Source organism: Theropithecus gelada, chromosome 15, assembly GCF_003255815.1.
Source record: "Theropithecus gelada isolate Dixy chromosome 15, Tgel_1.0, whole genome shotgun sequence".
Taxonomy (NCBI): domain Eukaryota; kingdom Metazoa; phylum Chordata; class Mammalia; order Primates; family Cercopithecidae; genus Theropithecus; species Theropithecus gelada.
The window spans coordinates 39,891,985-39,911,303 of NC_037683.1; the positions used below are offsets into that span (position 1 = coordinate 39,891,985).

Sequence of the window (19,319 nt, forward strand, 5' to 3'; positions counted from 1 at the left end):
CTGTCATGTTAAACCTGCACTCGGCTGAGTGCCAAACACAGTATCTATTTGCTGCTTTGAAGAAAGTTCAGATCTACCATGCCTTTAAAACAGCAAGTGGAAATGGAGTTTGGCACTCAGTAAACTGCCTGCCATAGATTGGTTCAAATGATACAAGAGTTTGGCAAGAGTAGGTAAGATTATTATTATATCTCAAAGGAAAAAATGATTTATATGCACTTTTAAAAATAAGTACTCATCCTTTTAAGGAAACAATTTCTCTGAATTTAAACAAAAATCTATAAAGATAGGTTGGGAAGAATCATGATGCCAGTGAAGTTTTTCTTCCTTTGAATTTCTCTACAGCTGGATGTTCTGGTTTGTGTTCCAGTGTAAGCCACAGACCCCTTGGTTCTTTAATACTATGGTCCTAGTTTTTCCTTAAATATATCTCTAGACACAGAGCCCATGTTCCCCAAGAAAACTCTCAATATCCCAAAGTTCTTAATGTTTTCTATATCCCAGAGAAATTCCTGAACTACTTTTTCTAGAAATTCTGTTAACCGTCATCCTCACTTGCACCTCAGCCCAATATCCCCTACACAGCCCAATATCTGATAGATTTAATTATCCTACTCTCTTTCTCTATTTCTCATCCCTCATCCTCTTGAAATGACCCTCTGTCTACTTGCTTTCATTCTCCTCACTTACCCCACCCCTTGTTGGGAAAAGCTGAGTATTGGTAGAAGCTGAGGCAGGGCTTGCATGTCTGACATAATGTAAAAGAGTCTTGGAACATGTCCAGGGTCCAAGGTCTAAAACCCCTTGTGGCTCCACCTGCTGAATTAAGTGAATGGCCACCTCCTCTTTCTCTCCTTAATGGGAGAGAAAAAGAATTAGCTATAAAACTTACCACTCCTGTAGTTGCAACATTAAAACTTGGAGCAATTGGTAGTACTAAGACCCAGTGGAATCTGAGGCTTGTTTATTCAGAGAGCATCTCAATAAACCGAGGCATATCCAGCACAGCCAGTGCCCTTACAAATGGCAACAACTGTCTCCCGCCACAGCGGGCAGTGCGGCCATGGACCTCTGCAGCACAATTCCCATTTCCTTACTTCCTGGAGAGCCACCAAAAAAGGTCCCTATGGGAGTTAGAGGACCCTGGCCCTCAGGAACAGTTGGTCTATTGCTTGGAAGGTCTGGTCTAAATTTGAAGGGTATCACTGTGCATACAGGAATAATTGGTTCTGATTATACCAGAGAAATTCAATTTGTTATTAGTTCCTCAACTCCGTGGTCTGCTTCCCTAGGAGAAAGAATTGCTCAGTTGTTGACATAAAGCAGCACAGTGAAAAGAATAGGAGGCTTTGGTAGTACTAGTCCAACAGGAAAGGCTGTATATTGGGTTAATCAAGTGTCTGACAAAAGACCTATTTGTACGGTAGACCTGCTGTTGGATGCTTACAGATTGACACACAGGCCTGGTTGGCAGTAGTTCCCAGAAAAAATAAATCACAGGCTGCTTTGCATAGGATAAGTAAAGTCATCTTGAAGCTTCAGTTTCATGGTTAACCTGCCTCTGCTAGAGAAAAACAGATTTAATGAGCACACAGGCATGATATGGGCTGAATATATTCACCGTGGTGTTTGTGGCCTTTATGATGGGAATGTTCAACCTCTACTCCTACTACATTGGTGTAAAACAAAATGAAGCCTTTGCAACTGAGTTTTAAGACACTGTTCTGGGCTAGATTTGAACTTTCTGAAGTGAAATCAGTGGTCATCAATTATAACCACAAATTGGTTACGTTCTTTATGGAGTCTATAATGTTACAATGGTCATTGTTTTGCTAAATATGTGAATTGTCATGATCAACAATTTATTCCAGGAAATTGAGGATGACACGGATGTGGAGCAGAAATTTGCAAGGGCCTAACTCTGGTTTTCCTGCTTTGGGGAGGGGAGAGCACTTCCTGTTCCCTTCAATCTGGTGCTGGGTCCAGGGTCCCTGTTTTGTCTCTTGCTGAAGCTTAAAGGGTGGATTTCTGAGCTCTACCCAGGGTCATAAAAAGGTTTCCAGGAAAGATGTAGAGATAAGTAAGTAAGTAGAGATAAGTAAGTAGAGACAAGTAGGTAAGTAGAGACAAGTAGGTAAGTAGAGACAAGTAGAGATAAGTTGAGATAAGTAGGTAAGTAGAGATAAGTTGAGACAAGTAGGTAAGTAGAGACAAGTAGAGACAAATAGGTAAGTAGAGACAAGTAGGGATAAGTTGAGACAAGTAGTCAAGTAGAAAGTAGAGATAAGTTGAGACAAGTAGGTACGTAGAGACAAGTAGGTAAGTAGTAAGTAGAGATAAGTTGAGACAAGTAGGTAAGTAGAGATAAGTTGAGACAAGTAGGTAAGTAGTAGAGATAAGTTGAGACAAGTAGGTAAGTAGTAAGTAGAGATAAGTTGAGACAAGTAGGTAAGTAGTAAGTAGAGATAAGTTGAGACAAGTAGGTAAAGTAGAGATAAGTAGAGATAGGGACTTACAGGAACTAACAGGTACCACAGGGACAGACAGGGATAGAGGAAGACTAGCAATATAAGGTCAGTGCCCTAAAGAGGTACAAAAGTAGAGACTAGCAAAGACTAGCAGAGATTTGCAGGGACAGACAAGAACACTCAGAATTATGGAAATTTGTTATGGCTCAAAGGGCAAATATAAAAGAAATAGAGGGGAGGGAGGTAAGGATAAAAATGCTCTTTCTTTTCTCTCCAACAGGACCTTTTGGTCCTTTAACTAAACTTAATCAAAGGGCAGATGCATTGGTTTCTGTGGTCTTTGCTGATGTACAAGCATTCCATTCTTTAATTCGTCTTAATGCCTCAGGCCTTAGGAAAAAAATATGGTTACATACAAAGAGCTGGGAAAAAGGAAAGATAATTATATGGGGGAGAGGATTTGCTTGTGTCTCTCCAGGTGACGATCAGGTGCCTGTGTGGGTGCCCGCCAAACATCTGAAGATCTATCATGAGCCACAGCATCTAGTGGACCCACCTGTACAGAGCGAATTGAAGGTTTGAAAAGCCTCAATTTGCTTTCCCTGTGCCTTGTTAGAAGGGGCCTGTTTCTCTAATATTATCAGTGGCCTGCTGGCTACAGCCAAAAAAGTTTTTGCTTCTGTTTCAGTAGATTTACTAATGTGGGGGTGAGGGTATGCTGTGTTTTTGCGGGAGATGAACGAACTGTGTGGGTGCAACCCCCATAACATAGGGACAGATCGAGAAGACCGCACAGGAAGCTGAAAAACTGCTGGAGCGCCAGGGTTTTACCTACAGATGCTTAATGGACCAATGCTTTCTGACTGAGCTCCTCTACCCTGAATACAAGAGACCCTAATAGGCAGGAGTATCATCACCCCTATTCAGCATGAAGAAGTTATAGAAGATGGACCTGCATCCTTCTACAACCCCTAGGATTAAGGGTCCTCTTGTAAAGGGAAAGGGGAGATATGTGGAAAGTATTCAAAGCAGAGCGACTCCAATTTGAATAAGGGCTAAGAAGAATGAAGCTTGATCACTAACCGGCAATTTAAGGCTACACAGCCTGCAATTGCCTTGCTCAATTAAAAGAGGCCATCTTTTATGCTAGTAATAATGATAGCTAGCAATAATGATACCTTCCCTTTTACAAAAAAGAGAAGGGTGGCATGTTGGGTAAAGCTGGGTGTTTGGAGAAGCTGAGGCAGGGCTTGTATGTCTGACATAATGTAAAAGAGTCTTGGAACATGTCTGAGGTCCAGGGTCTAAAACCCCTTGTGGCCTTTGGAGCACCAAGTTCTGTGCTAAAGGGTGGAAGGCTACCCTGACACACCATAATCTAAGCCCAGAGCATAAAACCCCTCGTGGCTTGGATAGAATCCAGGGCTTGTGGCTCTGGAATGTGTCTAGACTTGCTGGCTCCTTGCTCCTTGCTGTCCCAGGATTGATTGTATCTTGAGCTAAAAGAACCTGCTCTCCATTATCTCAAGTAGCAGAGCAAATGCTAAACCATCACGGTTGTAAATCTGGTGCTTAATGCAACGTGCCCTTTCAACCTCCACATCCTCACCACCTGTTTCTTGTTGGATTACCAATAAATGGCGTGGGCTCCCAGAGCTCAGGGCCTTCACAGCCTTCACAATCGCGATGGCTCCCTGGTCCCACTTTACTTCTCAAACTGTCTTTTTCTCAATCCTTTGACTCCACCAGACTGTGTCGCCCCCACGACCTGGTGTTGGGTCTGATCACCCCAACAACCCCTCTCCATGGGCTCCCCACTATCCAATGAGCACCCATCTATCACTGGACACATTACATTTGTGGTAACCCACAGTTGCCTGTACAGGCCAGATCAGACTCAGGCCATCTGATTTCCAAGCTTGGAGACCTAACCATAAGGATATTCTACTTCTTAGTGTCTTGAAGACCTTGGGACTAACTTATAGGTAGAGCTATTCAGTATTCCTAATTTGGGAGGACTTTCAGATTTTTTGTGTTTGGTATCAATTTTAGAGCACAGAACATTATTTAGGATTTTGAAAATATAGAGATATATTGATAGGCTTACAGGGAGAACCATCTATAACAAAGACCTTGAGAAGTTTCAGAAACACTAATTCCTTGGCACAAGCCCAGGTGAATCTATCATACAGATGTTACATTCAGGTCTAAGGGAAGAGTGCTTTTATGAGGCCCCGAAACATTGTACTTAAGACAAGCTATTTATATTAAAAGTTACTATTTGCAATTCTGAAAACAGATGTAGACAAATACAGATCTAGCTCCTCTGGACAGAACTGAAACACAGCAGTCTTTGACAGTAACCACTTGCTAACTAGGTGTTAGAAGAAAGACTGGCTAGGTGTTAATGAAGATGGAAGTACAGTAGCATACAAAATGCATCAGCTCTAATTCAGAGTTTGCCCTGGGTCATATTTAGAATAGAATATTTTTCATAGGGATGTCACTTATTTCATAATAAATGTAGTGGCTCGACCGATTCTGATTAGCTACAGAAATCTTTAGCCATGACTAAACATTAAAGTGAACAATAAATATGACTCTACAAATAACTTTGGGAATGTACTTTTTTGAAACTGTTTTTGTTTTGTTTTAAATTAAATATCAACCTTAAAGCTTACAGGGATTTTGATTAATCTTACTTTTTCCTAGTCTATTAAGAAAAAAAATTAAGCTTTATATAATTTCCACTTCTGGAAAATGAGATTCATCTCAGTTGTTGTGAGATTAAAAAGCTTTTAGAACCATGCCATGCACATAGCAAGTGCAATTAACTGTTTGCTGGTAATATTATTAAAACCAACAGTTGTAGACAGTCAGTATTTGTAAAACAAAGGAAAGATAAATATGTTTTTAAATGCCTGGAAAAGGTATATATCTTTATGATGTATGACAGTGTTCCTGTAGTGAGATTAGCCTTCAGTGACAGATCAGGGAAGATTGCCAGATAAGATTCCTTGTTACAGCTCAGATGCTGCTTCTGAAAAATCCCTCTATGCACGTTCAAAGCAAATGGCAATAACTAACCTGAAAAACAAATGAATACAAAACAAGTGTCGATGTCTGTTTTCTTTTTTTTTTTTTTTTTTTTTTTTTTGAGACAGAGTCTCGCTCTGTGGCCCAGGCTGGAGTGCAGTGGCCGGATCTCAGCTCACTGCAAGCTCCGCCTCCTGGGTTGACACCATTCTCCTGCCTCAGCCTTCCGAGTAGCTGGGACTACAGGCGCCCGCCACCTCGCCCGGCTAGTTTTTTGTATTTTTTAGTAGAGACGGGGTTTCACCGTGTTAGGCAGGATGGTCTCGATCTCCTGACCTCGTGATCCACCCGTCTCTGCCTCCCAAAGTGCTGGGATTACAGGCTTGAGCCACCGCACCCGGCCTATGTCTGTTTTCATATAAAGAAAATAAATACCCAAAGGTTAACTATTTGGATATGCTCCAGCTTTCTAGATAGTATTAGAAAATGCTACCTCCATGTTCCTTGGGGTGGCACTGGCCTTTTTGTTCTTTAAACTACATATTAATGAAATTGCTTAACCATATTGTCATGGCCACATTTGTAATCAGTCTTCAAATGGCTTCCATAGTGTATATCCTATATCTAGAGAAGAGTAGATACTCAGCCAGGGTAATAGAAAGGGTAAAAGCTGCTACCTTTTGGAAGAATTCATTAGTCTTATTTGACCACACTCACTATTCTTACAGCACAGCTGGTTACAAAATTTTTGCAACTCTTGTAAATCTAAGATGATCAATTATTTTTTGCCTTCTTTGAGTACCACATTCACTCCATTTGCTGACATTCAATGTGAAAACTAACTGACTATACACACACTCTGAGGTGAACATAGAATGAAGCCAAGGTAGGTTTACACTGCAGTCATTGACAAAAAAACGTGCTCCTTGATTATGTATTACTATCGTAAATACTTGCAACTAAAATGCATGGTAATACTCAGGAGAACGGAGCTTTGGTTAAGTATAGCCTTTATTTCTTCATGAAAGGTGGCCTGGTGTGTTGAAAAGACAGCCCTTTAGACAGATCTAGCTACAGATTTGGGTTCTGCTATGATGTGAACTTAAACAACTGACTTAAATGCTCTGTGGTATGAAAGGAATAACCCTTGCCTAACAGGGTTGTTGCAAGCATTAAAGAATGTAAAGTGCTTGGCACAATACCTGGTACATAGGAGCTCAATGAATGCTAATTTATTCCTCATCTGATAAAAAAAAAGTTAGATATTGTTTTTAAAATGCATTGCACTATTCTGCTGGCTAAGATTTCAGGTAACAGTAATTTGTTAGAAACCCATTTTAGAAGCCTGTAATAATTATGTGTCCCAAGTACTATAGAAGACTTTATGAAGAATCTGATCTGACCATCAGAGAGAACCAGTGGTGACAAGTGGCCTTCGCCTCTACCTAAAACCCCCAGGATTACAGTTCACCTACTTGTGAATCAGCCCCATCAATCTTTACGCAGCCCCGTCAATCTTTACTTAGAGAATGCTTTTTAAGTTGAGTCCTTGTTTCCCTGTAACAGCCACTCACTGATGAATTCTAATTCTGTCCTCTAAGCCACCATATGACCAATGCAACGGATGTGATTGTGGTAATAAGATGAAAACATCACTAAATTCTGGATATAATAGGAAGGGCCTCATAGGGCGATATCTCTTCTAGGGTACAGAGATTCTTAAGACAATTGGGATGAGTGGCTGAGGAACTGGTCCTCAAACCCTTTCTTTGGTAATGACCCCACACTAGCATCTGTTAAAGGAGGGGAGCATATGGTGGTGTAATCATCTCCATTGTTTAGCTGAAGAAATGGAAATATTTTAAGATAAAAGAAGGCGATGGCACTTATTATCTAATAGGCACATACCCATCCATTTATTGAACTGCATCTGTTGCTAACCAACTATGAACAGAAAGGCAAGGATGAGTCATTGAAGAAGATACCTTACAAGGAAGTGAGGCTCTAGCCAATAAGGATATTTATGATGCTTCCTTAAGGTGTAATAAATGTAGATGATACAAGGATAAAGACATTGATAAGATACAATTGGCCAATGACCTTGAACAAAAATGTGGACATCCAAATGTTATCTTTCCTTGAAATAATTTGCAAAGCCTAATGCCAGTAATATCAGCAAATCTAGCCATCAAGGCTAACAATAGGAACACACAACGATGGATTCCATTGGTTGTTACATCTACAGTAAAGGTGATAACAGGGGTTAAAAAAATGGAAAACAAATTGTGAGAGATTTCTATCTCTTTCTCACATGTGGCAGATGATTATTTTTATTATTATATGTGCAAACATATTTTGGCTGGAACACCACTTTAGGTGTGAAGATGTGTGACTTAAATTAGCCACAGAAAGAACCCCAAGACCTCTTTTAGCCAGTAAGCAAACCCAATAAAACAGAGGCTAAAAGTAGAAAGAAACACCTGCTAATTTCTAACCACGGCAGTAAACTGAGGTTAGATTGGCCACTAGCAAGGCTGTTGAGTAGCCGCTGAAAATCTGTGTTTTCACTGATGTATGGCACTAGCCTCCACAGTTAAGTATAAAACCACAGATGAGACAGAAATGGGTGGTTTGGGTGGGGAGCGAAATGAAGAAGGATGGGGAGGAGATTATTATTCCAGAGCCCAGAGCCACTGCATTCTCTAAGCTAGATAGAGGGCCAGAAGGGCAATTGAGGCTTTCTTTGAGGTCCTCTGGAAGGTATCTCATCCAGCTCTGGCCTCTGGTGATCTGCAGAAGGCAGAAGTATTATTGTTATGTTGTTAGGCTGGTCCTTACTCCACATGCTCAAAGTTTCTAGTTTCCCATTGATATTCCCTAATCTACTTGAGGGTTTTCAAGGTGCCAGCTCCTCAATTTCTCCACAGCCAGATCTTTCTCCCAAGAATCTATTGGCTCTTCTTGATTGCCAATGGGCATTTTCCTGTCAATCCTGCACTCTCACATCCAGATACACGTCCTGGTAGTTCCACGACCTCCAGAGGGACATTGGACCATGCTCTGCAGCCCTCTGCTGCCCTCCACTGGCCACATCTGATGGCCAGGGTTTGCTCTGAGCTCCCAGGGCAGCATGGTGTGAAATGGTTTACTCTTGAAGCATGTCCCAGGAGGCCAGTGGGCTGCCACATTGCCAAAGCAGCTTACCACCCTGGAACACGAGGATACCGTTAACACAGGGAAAAGCACCACTCTGAAGGCCCTGTCCACAAATTACTTCTCAAAGAAGAGGTATCAGCCTTTCATGTACTAAACATATGTTGAGCTCTATGGGCAAGAACATGGTAAGGCTGGGGAGACAAGAGATGAAAAAGAAAGATAAAAATACTCTCACAAATCTCCTGGTGCTGCATGTCCAATTTGGCTGGCCCATTCTCAGGGGCCTACATTATTGCCCACAGCAGGTCATAGCCTCTGTTTATCAGCTTCCTGCCCATCTCTGTCCTTGGATGTTAGCCATAAATCAAAGCTATAGCAGCTACACTGTATCTTAGGTACTTTCTCTGAATATTTTATCTTCTTTCACCCATTGGCTACCATCTGAATTGTTCCTTTATGCTTTTTCCTTGAAAATACTGCTAAACTTACACATTCTGTCTCTATTGACAGTGTCCAACAAAGCAGTCCTTGGACAGGGTTAACCCCAATATCCCAGAGTATCCCAGAGTACCACTTGATCATCACAAGTGCCTTTTTTTTTTTTTTTTTTTTTGAGACGGAGTCTCGCTGTCGCCCAGGCTGGAGTGCAGTGGCCGGATCTCAGCTTACTGCAAGCTCCGCCTCCTGGGTTCACGCCATTCTCCTGCCTCAGCCTCAGCCTCCCGAGCAGCTGGGACTACAGGCGCCCGCCACCTCGCCCGGCTAGTTTTTTGTATTTTTTTAGTAGAGACGGGGTTTCACCGTGTTAGCCAGGATGGTCTCGATCTCCTGACCTCGTGATCGCCTGTCTCGGCCTCCCAAAGTGCTGGGATTACAGGCTTGAGCCACCGCGCCCGGCCACCACAATTGCCTTTTGAAAGAGGTAGTATCTCCATTTAAAGAGAAGGACACTAAGACTTTGGAAATTAAACTATTTGCCTAAGGTTTTCTTTCACATGTCTGATTTCAGAGCATGTACTTTTTTTTTTTTAAGTGAAAGCAAATTTATTAAGAAAGTGAAGGAATAAAAGAATGGCTATTTCATAGGCAGAGCAGCAGCATGGGCTGCTGGTTGCCCATTTTTATGGTTATTTCTTTATTATATGCTAAACAAGGAGTGAGTTATTCATGATTTTTCCAGGAAAAGGGTGAACACTTTCCAGAAGTGAAACTTCCTCCCCTTTTTAGATCATATAGGATAACTTCCTGACATTGCCATGCCATTTGTAAACTGTCATGGCACTGGTGGGAATGCCTTTTAGCATGCTAATACATTATAATTAGTGTATAATGAGCAGTGAGGACAACTAGAGGTCACTCTTGTCGCCATCTTGCTTTTGGTGGGTTTTGGCCAGCTTCTTCACTGCAACCTGCTTTATCAGCAAGGTCTTTATGAGTTGTATCTAGCGCTGACCTCCTATCTCATCCTGTGACTAAGAATGCTCTAACCTCCTGGGAATGCAGCCTAGTAGGTCTCAGCCTCATTTTATCCAGCCTCTATACAAGATAGAGTCACTCTGGTTTAAAAGCCTCTGACAATTTCCCCTTTCCTTTCATAAGAGAACCCTTAATCCTAAGGGTTGCAGAGGGACGAAGATCCATCTTCTGTAACTTCTTCAGGCTGAATAGGGACGATGATATGATATCCCTGCCTAACTATGAAGGTCTTTTATATTCAGGGTAGAGAGGAGCCTAGTCAGAAGGCATCAGTATGTTGAGGGCCACTCACAAATCTTGAGTTTCAACAAAAGGTGATATTTGGAAGATTAATAAGTGCTCAATTTAAGAAAACATTCAATAAACTTATCTTGCATTTCTTTTTTTTTACTTTTTTTTTTTTTTTTTTTTTGAGATGGAGTCTCACTCTGTCCCCAGGCTGGAGTGCAGTGGTGCAATCTTGGCTCACTGCAACCTCTGCCTCCTAGCTTCAAGCGAACCGTGCCTCAGCCTCCCGAATAGCTGGGACTACAGGCATGCACCACCATGCCCAGCATTTTTGTATTTTTAGTAGAGATGGGGTTTCACCATGTTGGCCAGGATGATCTTGATCTCTTGACCTTGTGATCTGCCCACCTTGGCCTCCCAAAGTCCTGGGATTACAGGCGTGAGCCACCACGCCCAGCCCTTATCCTGCATTTCTACACAAAGAGTACTACAACAATATATCCCACGACAGTTAAGCAAAATTATCCCAAGTAAACTAAATAAGAAGGCTTTCCATGAACGGGGCAACTGATGGAACCAAGCTGATATGGGACGACTATCTGATTCCAATATGTGGCCAAAATTAGAATATTGACTCAGACTTTTACATTACCCATCCCTTTTGTTTCTTCTGAGCAGCAGCCAGAGATCACTGGTGGTTTCACAAGAATAAGCAGAGTTAGTCTAAATTCAGAAAAAACTTAAAAAACAACTGATGAGACTAGAATCTAATAACAGACATACTATAGTTCCCAAAACATAATTATTCTCTCAGAGCCTGTACTCTTAACCCCATGTTTTTTCCTGGCTGCCTGCCTCTCAGACAGTTAGTACTCTATAGCTATTTATTGGATTTTCTAGATGATACTGACATTTGGTCACAGAACCACATTGGATTTATATTAATTCCTAGAGAATCTTCAAAGTTTTGTGCTTCTACAGAATGTTCTTCTCATTCTTTGAAAAACTGGAAGGTCTTGAGTAGAGTCCAAAATCTACTGTCAAGTAGTGAGAGTTGTTTGGAACTTAGCATAAAGTGGTCATCCTTAATGGAGTAAATTACTATTATTGTTGCTATTATTATCTCTTCTAGTTGAATCTGAGGGAATTCTGTGAGTATAAAGAAAGCAAGACATCCCTTTCATTAAAATGGGATGCAGCTAAGTGTAGTTGAATCTGGGGTAATTCTATGAATATAAAGAAGCAAGAAATCCCTTTCATTAAAATGGGATGCAGCTAAGTGTACATTCAAGTAATATGATAAAAGCATAATGCACATATGCCATATGGTATATATGCACATTTCACCGTCAGGTTTTAAGTAACGGTTGCTAAAAAGGCTATTATGCAATATGGTTTTTTATGTCTCTTACATCTATGATTTTCTTTTAAGCTCAATTCTTTGTCCTCTCTTATATTCCCTAAGGGAAGAAAAGACATATCTTTCAATCTCAAATTGCAATTTGTACTTTTAAAAGTAAAATTCCGAAAGTATGATAAGACTACATCTGTTGTGTTCCTCACTATAGCCCCAATGTTTGCCCATTGTAGGAACCCAATAAATACTTGCATATTGAAATCAGTCATCACTCTCACAAATGTCACGGTCGCCCTCATAGGCTAAATTTATGCAGGTTGCTGATGCTTTGTGTGAATCAGCCTGGGAGCACGGATACATGTAAATGCACAGGCTGCCTCTTTTCCCATACATTCCTGAAGCTCCATTTGGAAAGAAGAAAGTCATCTTCCAGAAGTGAGTGGGGCACTTCGTCTCACTAGTGCTTTGGAGTGGAAACGGAATGAAGTGTCAAAAATGAATGTACTTTCAGTACTGTGGAGATGGGACAGAATGTGAGAAGGCAGCATAGTCAAGTGCAGTCTGGCCCCAGAGTGTGATGCTGAAGTTACCTGGAGAGTCATCTCCAGCAGCTGCATGGCTCAGACTATGCTGAGAAACATATTAGCTACAAGAGGTAATAAAATAAAAAGGAGACCTCTCTACCACCTCTCAAAGGTACTGAGCAAGTTAATCTAAACCAGGCCATTAACAAATTGTCCTTAGCTCTCCCTTTATAGAGATACATGTATACCAGCATCCACTTACTGTGCTTTTAAGGAGTGCAGGAAAAACAGTAACCCCTTGCTGACCATTCAGCTCTTCATTAAATTGGGCCAGCTCTACCTAAGCACTTTGTACTTAGAGAGGCAGATATGTAATTGTTAAGAGCATCTGTCCCAAAACCAGATTAAGTTCAAATCCCTGTTCCACTGCTACTTACCCCAAGACCTACCTTAATCACATTGTTCTGTGTCCTGAGGCATTGGCCTGTACGAATCACATCAGCTGGCTTCCTTACCTTCCTGCTTCCCAGTGGGGAGCAACGGCAGGAGACAGGAAGAAAGGAGAGTGAGGTCTGATACTCCTACTCCTCTCCCTGTGGAGTGACCTTGGGCCAGCTATATTCCTTATCTAAAGATCTCTGTCTTTTGTAGATGACCCTATCCACACAGCCTTATCTACTTCCTGGATCTTTGGGTTTAAGGTTTCCTCAAACCAGACAAATACAAGCGTGCCATCTGTCCCCTGTTGGGATCCGGCCTGATACACCGTTTACTAGTACGTGATTTTGGCGAGTTACCTAACCTCTCTGGGTCTCAGGCTGCTCATTCATGTTGGGGATGATAGTGGTACCCTGGTCACAAGGGTGTTGTGAGGATGAAACGATACATTAAAGCAGTTAGAACAGTGTTTAGTGAAATATTAACTACTGTTATTACAGAAGCTCAGTTTGAGAAGATTCCTCTTTTTTAGCCTCAGATTGGCCTCATTCATTCTCTCATTCCTATTCTTTCTCTCTGACTTCATTTGAAAGGAAAATACCTATGCAAACACTTTTTTTAATGTCTCATCTTACTGATCTTCAACACAATATGTGAGACACACAGTTTTTTTTTTTTTCCAGTTTCCTAAATGAAAACTGAACTATTAAAATGGTTTCTTGCCTAACCCGAATCCACATGGAAGTTAGGTCCAAAGCACAAATATGAAGTCAGGCCCTCTGCTGACCAAGATTTTAATCTAGACAAGTCAACTCGCTTTCATCTTGTATGACAACTCGGATGGATTGGTGGTAACTCCAATGTTGACGAGGTATCAGTGATTGATGTCTGCCATGCATACCCAGGAAAGAGTGATCATGTCAATATCCCTGTTCTTGTCTGTCTACTGGTCCATTGAACCTTTGAAGTCAATCGACCAATCAATCAAGTAAATGGTAAACAGATATTGATGAAACGTATCTTCTATTTGGATGCTTTCCTAGGTAAGGTGGAACACACAAAGATAGGTTACATATAATCCACCCTGCTCCCGAGGAGCTTATAATCTGATCAGAAAGACAAAGCAAAAAGGATAAAACAATGAGATCAGGCTGCCTCTAACTATAAATGCAATAGAAATTGAAAAGGGAGCTGGGTGCAGTGGCTCACACCTGTAATCCTAGTGCTTTGGGAGGCTGAGGCAAGCAGATCACCTGAGGTCAGGAGTTCAAGACCAGCCTAGCCAACATGGTAAAAATCCCATCTCTACTAAAAATATAAAAAATTAGCTGGGCATGGTTGCACACGCCTGTAATCCCAGCTACTCAGGAGACTGAGACATGAGAATCACCAGAACCTGTGAAGCAGAGGTTTCAGTGAGCTGAGATCATGTCACTGCACTCTAGCCTGGGTGACAGAGTGAGACTCTGTCTCCAAAAGAAAAAAAAATTGAATAGGGAAGAGTTCACTGTTTGTTTTATATATAGGCATTTCGCTAAACACTAGAGATGTAAAACTGAGTAGAGCTGCTTTGACAAGTGTACGAGAGAGAGAGAGAGCAATAGAGGGGAGAGAGAGAGACAAAAAATACAAAATCCAAAAGAAACCAGAAGACTTTAGAAAAGCATCATGGAGGGGAGCTTAGCCCAAGCTCAATGGAAGGATAGACTATCCAAAAAAGCTTTCTAGAGAGGAGATGGCCAAGCAGTGTTCAGAGAAAGAACAACCTGCTAGATACTCTTCCTTCTCCAAGACTGTAGCCACATGGCCTTTGCCTCCCACCACAATTACCTTTGGACTCTGAGACCAATAATGTCTTTAGTAAGAACTTAAAATTCTAATTCAATGTTTAGTGAACTGGGCATCAAATTTGTTTTGATAACATTTACACTAAGACCTGATGCCTTAGTTCTAGAAACCAGAAATTCTTGAAGCCAAGTCATTGCCCTGTTCCCCACTTCCAGTTACAGGGTATTTGCCTTGCTTCCAAATACTAAGTCACTCTTTTCGTCATATAGATATTCCAGACATCTATTTTGTTTCTACCTGTACTCTCCTTTCTTTGCCTTCATTCACTCATATTTAATTAATTAATTGATTAATTCAATATATGTTAAATATCAGCAGGTTCTGTGCTGGGCACTGACTATATGGTGATAAAACAAGACACACTTGGTCCCTGCATCTTATGTAACCTACAGTACAATGGGAAACATAGATATCACAAACAAGTAATTCCATATTGTAATAAGCACTACAAAAAACAAGTACAGGGCTCAATAAGACTGTGTCAGAATGTGTCAGTGGGCAGGGGTTCTACTCCTATGAAATAGGAGGTCAGGAAAGGCCTCTCTGAAGAAGATTGCATTGAAATTGAGACTTGAAGGAGAAGTAGGACTCAGTCAAATTACAGGACAGTGGGTGGGAAATGGGGGTCGGGGCTGGGGACAGGATTCCTGGCAGAGGAAACAGCATGTGGAGAGGCTCTGAGCTGGCAAAAAGAAAAACAAAAAACAAAAAACAAAAAAAACCTGACATTTTGGAAAAACCATAGACAGGCAAATTTGCTGGAGTATAGTGAGCAATGGGGAGTAGGCAGAGAGAGAACACTAAAGAGGAAAGCCAGAGCTAGACTTTGTAGGACTTTGCAGGTCTTGATAAAGATTTTGGATTTTATTGTTTGTGCAATGGAAAGCCATTGCCAGACTCTGATGCCACTGTTTGCCCCCCTGATTTTTTCAATATTACAGTTTTTTCAGACTCCTGCCTGCTTGTCAGGACACCTCTATTGCTCCTTGCCTCATCTACTGGAGACCACCTGAACTGTCCCTATTTTCTACATGTCACTGCCTTTCCCTCCTTCCCTATCTGTGCCTCCTCATATCATCTCCTAAGAAGCCCCTTCCAGGTTCCAGGCCTTCCTCTCTGTCTGCGGACCCTGCAGCTAACCTTTCCAAGTTTGCCTTCATTTATTGCTGGGCAGAGACTTCTGTACAATTCTGCAACATAACCAAAAGAATCACAGAGCTTTATGTTTCTGCAGAAATATGAAAATTACTTTTTTAAAAGTTTTCTTGAAAAAAAATGTATGTCTATCAACAATGCAGGAGTTTGGTTGGTTTTCTGTTTTTGTTGTTGTCTGGTTTTTTGCATGTGAAAAAGCTTCAGTGATAACATAGACTGTTTTGTTTTGTTTTGTTTTGTTTCTGTTCATTCTTAACACATTTTCCCCCAAGCATATCCAATACTGGACTACTTAAGAAGTTGTAAAAATTCCTGTTAGGAATTCAAATTGTAGTGCCATGGGTACATTTGAACTTTGGTTTGTAAAGATCTTGGGATGATGAATTTTCTGGTTCATCTTATAAGAGATCTATTTCCTGCAGAAAAATTAAAAACATAAATAATAGTTATATATCCCTTACTCATATCACTTTCTTGTTGCTTCTGTAAAGAGCAAACAGTATTTACAGAGTATGAAGGCGTAAATGTACAAAAACACTGACCTAATGCCTTAGTGTTTCATTTCGTTTAGTTTTGGTTCAAGTAAATCAGAACCAGTATTTAATTTTCACACTGCAGGCTACTAAAACATCCTCCAGGGTAAAAAAAAAAAAAAAAAAAAAATTAAAATGCTTAAGAATTCAGCAAGATAATAAAATTCTTATCACTTCCTCTCCCAACTCCGATTACCACTCTACGACCTCCTGAACTTGAATGTCTGTGTCTAAAAGAATAACACAGCCATGGTTGAGGTTCCAGGTATATACAATTGTGAACAAATAATTAGAAACATCTTTCAGGACTTTTCAGCTCCCAAAATGAGAAGTAAAAACTAGAAGAAAGCATCCATTTTTAAAGTTGTAAATCATGTTCACTGAAAATAAATTATCTGAGGCAGACATCTGAATGGTCAATGTCTGCCTTATCCCGTGTGAATTGACAGGATCTTGTTTCTCCTGGGTTTATTTTGACATAAATGATAAACAAACAAACAAGCAAGTACTGCCACCTGGCATTTCACAATGTGAAGATAAAGTTTTAACACACCTGCTCAGATGTTCCACAGTTAGACAGCTGCCAGCACCACTTCCTGTATCAATTTGGAGGAATGAAAAGTGCACTCTCAGCATTCCTCACTCCCACATTTCCCCCAAAGTGTGAAGCACCATACGGAAACTGTCAAGCTCAGTTCTGCACTGCTCGGGGTAACTATGGAGTCATGTGGGGGTTCTGCATGTGGAGGGAAGGAATTACTACATGCCAGAAGGAGACAATGATTAAATGCAGGAAGAGATAGCTTCTGTACTAAACCATCTGAAAGACTGCTAATGACACTGTTTGCATCTGAAGCTGTTAATCTTGGATATTTTTAGATGAGAACAGTAGCTAAACTCCTAAAATCAAAAATTGCATCCTCTCAGAATATGAACCCAATACTAAATAGGTAAGGACAGCAATCTTACCTAAATGCTATTCATGAAAATAAACTTTTATTTCCTTCTGTACTCACTTTTTAATTCTATATGTGTAGTACCTGTTGCCTGTTTATGTAAATATAAATACATATATGTATGGGCTTCATAAAACAATATAGAAATGACAGAATCTCAAAGTTGTCTTCACCACCTTGAATATTTTTGTGATACAAAAGTTTCTAAGTGACAAACTAGGTATTAAGCTAATATGTAGGTAGGATGTTAAAATAACATTGTAAAACTGCATTGTCATTAAATATGATTCTCAGTTGACATGTATGCCTGCTGATAAAGTGTGTATATGGGGACAGGGAAATTCCAAATGATCCTCTGAACTTCATTGTGTTTAAATAAAGCACATTATGTGGTTGGGAAGGGAGGAGGTGAGGCTGAAGCAACGCTGTATCAATTTAAAAATATTGGTATTTGAGAGAATAAATTTTATTCAGTTCTACTACAAAGACTTTCTAATATTTATGTGCCTTTCTAAATGTCTCATTATCCATGGTGGGTTGGTTGGACAGATACATTAAAACGATATGATTCAATTGGGTCAAGCAGAGAGAAATGCAAGCATCTGCACTGCTGTGGGGTCAGAGAGACTCAGAAAATAATAATATGCAGTTTTTACAATGGTGCTATTAGGTTTCACTACCTGGTATTTGAAATTTTCACAAAGTAACTGACAGTGCTTCATAGTTTGTCTATCTTAGCAAAGCAAATAAATCTATTTATAAAATGCCAGACTAGCACCAACAGAATATTGACAAATCGTACCAAATTGCATTGATTATTTAATGTTGTTTAGGTGTGCAAATATAGATATAACAGGAAAATACTGTCCCCCAAATATTTCACCAGTCTCCAAAATATTTTTATTAAAAGAATTGACTGCTAAATAGAAAAGGTCTTATGAATGCATCAGTTACATATAAATTCTATTGCATAAGCAAAGCATTATTAGCATTACTGAACTATGAGATAGAATTGGGCTACAATAATGTAGAACCAGATATTCTAGCAATATCAAGAGAAGATTGATTTACCCTTAGCAGGAATATCTTCCTAGTTTTTATTTTTTATTTTCTGAAAATGACTTGAATTGCTTATTTTCTTTTTAATAGCAATAATGCTTGTTCTTTGGAGAGTACTTAGGAAATACAGATTTAAAAATAAAAAGAAGAATATAAAAATCACCCATTAACCCATCATTAGTCATGTTTTATTATCTATCATTTTAGATATTTTAGTTACACTGTCCCTACTTTTCCAAGGGTCATCATCGAATAACATATGATTAATATTCCTTTATGACATTATTTTTAATAACAAACTATAATTCCATTAACCCATCTTCTGTGGTTGATCACTTTTATTGCTCCCAATTCTTCACAATTGTTAACAATGCAAAAAGAACATCTTATAAGACCATCACTTTGCACACATACCTAGTTATTCCCATAAGATTAATTCTAAAATGTCATATTGCTGGATCAAAAGGTATACATCTTAAGGCTCTTTATAAACTATTATTAATTATAGAAGTAACACATGAACATAATTTCTCAAAAAGCAAACACCTATATTTTTTCTTCCTCCGTGCCACCCTGCACTTTAGATGTAACCACTGTTAGCAACTTTTTATTCTTCCAGAAATTACAAAAATGGAAGCAGGCTAAATCTTAGCAATACACCTTAGAGAGTATTCACTATCAGGACATTATATCTCTACCTCAATCCTTTTGATAATTTTACTAGATTTAGTGGTCTGGATATATCATGGCTCATGAAAACAGTCCACTATTGATAGACAGTAGGTTTCCTTCAATTTTTGCTATTACAAACAATGATATGACATTCTTGTATGTATATTTTGCAAATTTGTGTAAATGTTTCAGAATAAAAGGAATTTACTAGGAAAATGGATAGATGCCTTTTAATTTTGCTAGATGTCCCCATATTGCCATCCAAATAGTTGTGTTTATTTACATTTTTATTATCCTCAGCAACACTGAGTATTATGCAACATTTTAATCCTTGTCACTCTGCAAGCTAAGAAACTGTATTATTTTTGTTGTTATTTTCATTTGTATGTTTCAAATTATAAGTGAGATTTATC

General features: G+C 39.8%; 1 protein-coding gene across 2 annotated transcripts in view; it reads right to left on the reverse strand.

The window, feature by feature from the left end:
• Positions 1 to 19,319, reverse strand: part of PLPPR1 (phospholipid phosphatase related 1) — a 300,616-nt gene that overhangs the window by 202,067 nt on the left and 79,230 nt on the right. The window lies entirely within an intron of this gene.